The sequence below is a fragment of the Engraulis encrasicolus genome, chromosome 10 (assembly GCF_034702125.1).
Source record: "Engraulis encrasicolus isolate BLACKSEA-1 chromosome 10, IST_EnEncr_1.0, whole genome shotgun sequence".
Lineage (NCBI taxonomy): Eukaryota > Metazoa > Chordata > Actinopteri > Clupeiformes > Engraulidae > Engraulis > Engraulis encrasicolus.
Window position 1 is genome coordinate 20,875,508 of NC_085866.1, and position 8,192 is coordinate 20,883,699.

Sequence of the window (8,192 nt, forward strand, 5' to 3'; positions counted from 1 at the left end):
GTGTTTGAAATGTACTATCCCCAAATGACCACAAGATGTCATCATTACGTCTTCCTAGAAATAAAACTTCTCTTTAAAAAAAAGGGCCTATTGGTGCCAGAGAGGGTTGATAGAGCAACGTGATCTCGAATGAATTGCGTCTCATTTATCACGCAAACCAAAACCAAAATTGCGTCGATATAACGACGCATTCTCTTTTATGTCACACATGCGCAGTAGCCAGCACTATCTTTTAAGGCCAGGAGGCTTTATTGTTAGCCTATTTATAACAAAAACAAAACGATATTCACGTTGCTTAACGTAACGACTCATTATAAATATGCTGTTAAGTCCCCACAAACTAATACTGAGCTCTTTTGGGCTGTTAAAGTCAAGTTTTGATTTTAGCAAGTCTTTTTCTGTTTGATTGAATTAAAACGAACCCTTTAAACATTGACATAAATTTGTCCAGAGCGTGATTTGCGCACAACAACCTCTAGGCCTACAACGTTTTGAATAGTTTCAAATATTTCATTCATAAATCCCCAGACCCCTTCCCTCTGCTACTACACCAATGATGTCATTTTATTGCGACCACTCTCTGGATTGTGGATTTTACGGACTGCATTCCCATGTACTGGGTTTAGCTGGACCGTATTGGACTGGAGGTAAGTTAATTTAATTGATAAGGTGAATGTGCATTAACTGCTATATTTGAATGCATCTTCCAGGTCACATCATTGGTTTAGTCGCCAAACTTTTCTGACTGTCACAGTTGGTTTTACCAGCCAGCTGCTTCTACTGTGTAGCCTAGCCTAGCCTAGCCTACCCATTATTGCTCGCGTGGCAAATTATTCTGTCCATAATTATATACTGTTTGGTTTTACAAGCGGTATCTCGGCCTCATCAAGCAAGCAGAACTTTGAAAACGACGTCAGATGCGCCAAAGTTCTGCTAAAGAGAGTAAATAGCGCGATATGTACTCTGAAATCTCATTCTGAGCAGAGCACTTGCTTGACAGGTTCACTAATCTCTCTCTCTCTCTCTCTCTCTCTCTCTCTCTCTCTCTCTCTCTCTCTCTCTCTCTTCTCTCTCTCTCTCTCTCTCTCTCCCCCCCCCCCCCCCAACTTTCAGGTGACAGGATATTTTGTACCTGCTTCGGACTGGTTCTGTCATTAACCTACTGAGCTGGTGCTTCTGTCCCAGGTAGGCTACATGGGCAGTCATTTTGTGTGTGTAGGCTACAGGTTTGGTTAGGTGTTTCAAGTTCAAATTCCATTCTTTCTGTACATGCAGGTAAAATGTGTTTGAACTTACATTTGCATCTATACATGAAGTAGGCAGCCTAGAGCAGGAGGCAGGCGTCAGATCAGAGGGTTGCAGGTTAGAATCCCACTTTTCCACTCCCTATCTTGCTCCATGGCTGAGGTGCCCTTGAGCAAGGCACGTAACCTAACCCCACACTGCTCCAGGGACTGTAACCAATACTCTGTGCTTTGGACTAAAGCGTCAGCTAAAGTATAATGTCATAGTAATTAAAAAAAAAAAGAAAGTCCTATTGACCATGGCACCCAACCTAGCATTGCAGCCAAAACTGTGTCTACCTTGTTTCAAATGCTTCTCTGTATAAAATGGCCCATTTCCATTACATATTCTAATTCCCCCAACTCTATATCGAACTTCATTGGGTGGGGCTGTTTTATTTATTTTTTCATGTTTTTTTAACTGCATATGAATGAGATGCTGTGTGACTAAATAAGCTTACCATAATGTTTTTAGTACTGTTATTTGTGTTTTTTGTTGTTGTTTTGTTACAGTAGTAGTAGTAGTAGTCTTGTGATCATATGGTCATCATATGTTATGTCTGCATTTCCCTAGGCATCTCCATCGCATCGCTCCTAGGCATCTGAAAGTGTACCGTTGCGCACAGGTGTGTATGACTGGTATAACATTTACAGCAGCAGCACATAGCTGGTAAGAGAACAGAGTTAATGCTGGACAAAAACCCTCATCTGAAAAAGCAAGGTGTGGAAAAACACATACACTGCCATTTGAGACAAGTGTCCTATGAAGACACCTGAAAGAGTCAGTTATAGATCTGTAGTGCTCATGTTTATTTTGTTTGGTTGAGGGTGGGGATGGGTGGGGTATAGCACCTGTAAGACATGAAAACTACTTTCACCCCTGCTGTATACACACCATCTTTGTGGATTTTGCTTGTTCCCACCTACATAGATCATGCTGGTAACGAGTTATTCAAAGGGTCTACCAATCATGGCAAAAACAGAAATCCAGCTCCTCAGCCCAGGCAGTGCCAACAACCCAGCTGATCCAGGAGCTGCAGCGAGGGGTAGTGATGACACTCCGGGCACCCCGACTGCCCTCTTCAACCATTCCCATGGAATTCATCCTGTCCAGCCTCCGTCAGATAATCCAGCCCTCCCCCTCCTACTTCCAGAGACTAATTTGCAGGTAAGCATACACAAACTGAACATTTTGTCATACTGGTCGGTCAGCTGTGGTCTTTCTATTTTGCACATCAAATTCATCCCATTTCACCCCCCAGAATCTCATCTTGTGATGTGGATCTACTGACTACACTGCTTATGTGCAGATTTTTGGCATTCTCTAAACACACTACCCCACTATCCCATTCATACACTACCCAACAATAACTGTCTGGACCCTGCAACAACATACAACACATCATACATAGGTAGAAAAATGCTGAGGCACTAAACTCCTAAAGGTTACAATTTTTACATATGCCCTGAGGAAGGGACATAAGGATCGAAACACGTAGGCATTGTAGCCAAATAATAAAAGAAAAAAATGTTACCTTGAGTGCCTCAGTATTTGTCTACTTCGACCAAGTTTTAGAGGCCCTACACTGATGAGCATCCAAGGGAAAAAGTGAAGACCCAGATTACTCAAATGACCTGTTTGCGTTTGACATCATACTGTACATACCGGCTTGTTGATCCTGTCCCTCGTGGAAAGGACACACACACGCACACGCATACACACACACAGACAGCTCCTATGGAACCGCACCATGTGACTGCACCTTACCTGCACCTTACCTGCACTACCTCAGACCTCCACTACCAAGAACTGCTGGCCTCTGTAACATACAATGCACCAACGCTGCTTGTTGTAATTATTTATTAATTAATTACTTTATTGTTACTAGTGTTACGTGTCCTGTCTTGCACTAATGTCAGACATACACAGAACTGACATTTACAGACTATGTCCTGACATGGCATAGAGTGAGAATTTCATTTTACTTGTATAACCTGTGCATATGAAGAAAATGACAATATAACTGACTTGACTCCACACACACTCACCACTAATTACTCGCTCCGCAAGATTAGTCATTAGAATGTTCGAGTTTCACAATACAGGCAGACAACTCTAATTTCATTGCATGTTACACTTTTCACAGATTCTAATGGGTATGTGCTAAGGAGATGATGAGTGAACACGCTGCCAGTTTGGTTGCAGGTATGTTTTACTTTATCTGTCGAAAAAGCATATTCTTTTCAAGTTGCGCTCCATTATCCTGCCTGTGATGTTTTTGAAGGCCATCACTTGGGGTCAATAGACAACCAAATATCTGTCAGTGGTAAAGTGTCTTACGTCCGTGTACTATGAAGGTGGATCACAGTAGAAGTAGTTAACCATATTTCTCAACCTAAACATATTATCTCCCCCACACCGCACACATTGCTCAGTGCTGCTCCTGCAGAATGGACCATGCTAACCTCCCAGTTGTGTTTGTAGATCTCCACACAAATATCACCCCTCTACATTGTAAAGCTGAAAAGAATATGTCTACTTGACATCTTTTAACCCACCAAGTAGAGGAAGGTTAACTTAAGTACAGTTTAGTTGTTGTTTTGGTGTTGTGATTTTATCACATTATATTACATTACAATGCATTTAGCAGACACTTTATCCAAATGTGTATCCATGTGGATCAGAGTGTGGGGTGAACACAGAGGACAGCTGTATACAAGTAAACCATTGTAAAACTGAAGACCTACTGATCGTGTGTAAGCAGGATAAAGTAAGTGCATAGGGTTATGAATTACAGATTAGGAATGAATGCTTTGTTATGTAGGGGAGCTCTCTCAGACGAGATGAGTCTCCACAAACTGCTTGAAAGTTGAGAGGGATGAGTACACTAAAAAAATGTATCATTTCCCCAAATGCAGCAACAAGTGGAAAGCCATTATAATGTCTGAATCTGTATTTAATTTGAGATTGTTATGTATATGTTTCTGTGTATATATCTCCTGCTTTAAAAAAAAATGTATATATTTGTTTAAAATATATATCTCCTGTTTTTTATGTTGTTTCCAGTGTGTCACCGAATTCCGTAGATTCATCATCACTATGTGGGGTGGAAGCTGCACAGACTACAACAAGGCTTCTGGGACCCCACTCCCCTCAAGCAAGACATTTACCACCTGCTTCACCTATGAAGGACTGATTATTGGCAGTGATACCACAACGCATACAAGCTGTTCAGCCTGCTGCCCTCCGGGTAGAGGTACAGGAGTATCTGCTTCCGCAACTCCAGACTCGCCAACATCTTCATCTACCAGACTGTCATGCCGAATCGTCCCTCCTCTCTCCCATCCCAGGATGCCGAATTATGACCAAGTGACTGAAGAACTGCCATACGTCTTCACTTGGTCATGGCATGACCAGAGGCTGTATGCAGACTCACAGTATAATTCTACACGATCCACTATAAGTCATATTTTATTTCAGGTGTTTTGAATAGCTGTGATACATTAATGATGCCTGCCAACGATTCTGAATTGTGTACAGTCTGTAATATTTCTTCTTCAAGGGACCAGTCAAGTCGATGTGACAGGTGATTTTTATACAAAACTTTGTCAAAGTTTACGTAATTGACACATCTGGTTGGTCCTTGTTTTGAATTCTGAATTGTCAATATACTATATGCCTTTATCAGGTTTGAGCTTGGAGTTGAGTATATGTTAAATTAATAGAATGTGTTTTTTGCTAGTCTTCACATTAAACTTAGACCGAACTGCCTTTACCTTTGGATCGTCTGCAGTTCCCTGTTGGCCCACTACCATCTGCCCCGCATGGTGCGCGACACCAGACACTGGAGCAGCTGGGTCGCCACTCATCAACGCAGAGTGAAACAGTGCTTTGACCGCTCCCACAGGGTTAAAAGCCCCACACTTGCTCCACTGGACTGATTGAGGATCCGCAGGCCTACCCGGGGCCACAAGCTCAAGTCATTCTGTTCTGCCCCACTGCAAGTGACTGAGCAGCTGGGTCCCGCCATTTTCCGCCGTGTTCGCAAGGTGCCGCCGCCTACTGCAACAGACCTGGAGGCGACCGGCCCGTACAAGGGCCCATCCAGGCCATCTCAGGGACTATGTACTCTGACAATATGAATGATGTTCCTGGGTCTCCCTGGGGAGCCCTGGGGAGGGGGGAAATGTTATGTCTGCTCTGTTGCCTGTGCTGATATTTCATATTTCCTGATGCTACTTGAAGACGACATAATAACATTTGTGCAGGGCATGCTGGGATGCGAGTTCAGTGAAATAAACGTCTGGTATGGCTAGACTTTGACAGCTCTGTGTGTAGCGTATTGTTTACAGTTTTATTGTACATAACACTGGGGGCAAAATCTTAATTTCATGCAGCCCATGGGATCATTTCAAATGTGTATTACACAGTTGGCCCACATACACCATTAATGTATGTTGTAACAAGACTTGAACATGAAATTTGGTTGTCAGAGGAATATGAGTGGGCCCAGGCCAATGAAACAGCTCATTCATATGTAACACAATATGAACTACTGTACCATGCATGATGATGGAGAAGAGTGTATGTAACATTTTAAAACACTACCCCTGTAGACCTAAATTAGCTGTTACCAGAATGGCAATGACCAATTCGTTACATATTAGGTCTACTTAAAGGTGCGCTGTGTAGGATGTTGGCCAGAGTATTGCAACTATGCTGCTCATTGAAACAGTGCTGCCCATTGCCAAATTAGATCTTTTCATGATTAATTACTAAATAATAGGCCTAAAGTGATATCTAATAGTATGACCAAAGTACAGTAAGTTTTGCAGCTAAAAATTCTATTTCTGGACATTCAAAATGGCGGTCATAACAAATAGCCTACTTTGAATTTCATGACGGTGGTAAGTATTCATTAAAAAGGTCTCCTAACATCTGTTAATGGGCAGCAGTAGTATTAGTATTACTCTGGAAATAATACTAAAAATATTACACACAAAACAATATTACACACAAAACAAATATTTAGTTTGGCCTAACTTTATTTCAGATTTTGATTTTGGCATTTTGTCTTAATACTCCTGGCTTGGATCCTTCAAAACCCACTTGTAAATATGTATTTTGAGTTGTGCTTATAGGCCAGATGTGTGCCATTCTAAAATAAAAATAAAAAACAGTTTTGCAATGTCAAATCTGAGACCGTTTTGGATATGCTGCCAGTTCGTTTTTTTTTCTGTAAAAATAGGTATGTTTTGCCTACACACATAACTTACATAGCCTAATTCAAAACCCACTTGAATATCCACATTTTAGTTTAATTGATAGGTGAACATACGCCTTGCAGAAATAATCCAGCATGATTTGACTCAATGTAGCCACTGGGGGGAACGTATATGCTTATTTTGGCAGCAAGCTATGACTTTTGGTAGCCTACTTTTATGTCCATACATCCTTAAAACTCTCTTTAACATCCACATATGCACTTGAATTGGCAAGTTGATAGGAAATAATCCAAGATTTAGACGCTTGATTCAATAGCCATGCGTGGGGCATCCTGAATTGCTTGGAAATACATAATTGTGCCAGCAAGCGACTAAGACTTTTGATACTTATAAGTAAATAAATGATTGAAAACCCACTTAAACATCCCCATATGTGCTTGGATTGACAAAGCCATGTGTGCTGTGGTGAAATAAACCAATTTTCAGGTATTTGAGTCAATGTAGCCACTGTGGGGCAAACTGGGATGCTTGGAAATGCATAATTTTGGTAGGAAACGGCTATGACGGTTGGTAATTTTAAGTTAATAAATCATTTATTACCCACTTACACATCCCAATATGTACTTGAATTGACAAATGGATATGTGCTGAAATTATATTAACCATTTTTCAGGCATTTGACTAATAGTAGCCACTGTGGGGAAAGGGAAATGCTTGCCATGTGTAATTTTGGCATCCAACGGTTGTGACTTTTAATGCTTAAAAGTCAATAAATTGGTCAAAAAACATCAAAACATTCTTATTTTGACTTGTCTTGATGCAGAAATACATGATCTGCAAAAAAAAAAATATTACACCAAATTTTCATGCTCTGTCGATGCTTAGCCCACAGCCATCCTAAAAAGGTACCATTAAAAGAAGCGAAGGAGCCATTTACAGCTTGGTAGGCGTAACACCTTTTTTTCATGGAATGTCAACATATGGCACATATTTTGATAGAGGCTATAGTGACAAACATATCTGTAAAATATTGGCCCTCTACCTGCTTGTATGTGACTGGGAGGCGGGGCCAAAAATCAAAAATGTGGAATTTCTAGGGGGCGCTATAGAGCCAGTGAACATGGAAGTTGTAATTTAACTTATTTTTCCTATTCTGTGTGACACATAGATCTAACATACCAAATTGCAGGCTTCTACCTTTTTATGTGTTGGCTGTAGACTGGGTCAAAAATGAGGAAAAACTGACAAAAAATAGAATTTCTAGGGGGCGCTATTGAGTCTGCAAATGTGTTGGCTGCATTTTGACTTCACTCACATGTTCAGTGTGACCTATATAAGTGACATATCCAATATGAAGTCTGTATGTACTTTTGAATTCCAAGGGGGTGGGGCCAAAGTTGTCAAAAAGAGAGAAAGTGCATGAAATTGTAGGGGGCGCTACAGAGTCTGTGGCTAGGAAATCTGTAATTTGACTTAATTTACTTATTCTGGGAGACACAAAGATGTTCTATGCCAAATTTTAGATTTCCAGATTGTTGCATGTTGCCAGCAGATGGTGCCAAAAATGTCAAAAAAAAGAATTCCTAGGGGGCGCTATTGAGTTTAACAATGAGTAATCCACAATCAGACTCCAATCCCATGTTTTTCGTTACACATTGATGTTGCATACCAAATTTTGTCATC

General features: G+C 40.9%; 1 long non-coding RNA gene across 1 annotated transcript; it reads left to right on the plus strand.

Moving 5' to 3' along the window:
• The first annotated feature begins 120 nt into the window (after nucleotides 1–120).
• On the plus strand, nucleotides 121–4,760 carry LOC134456813 (uncharacterized). The gene is made up of 6 exons (XR_010036374.1): nucleotides 121–647; nucleotides 1,114–1,185; nucleotides 1,858–1,909; nucleotides 2,215–2,451; nucleotides 3,431–3,489; nucleotides 4,351–4,760. It is a non-coding gene; the product is annotated as an uncharacterized LOC134456813 (long non-coding RNA).
• The last annotated feature ends 3,432 nt before the right edge of the window (nucleotides 4,761–8,192 follow it).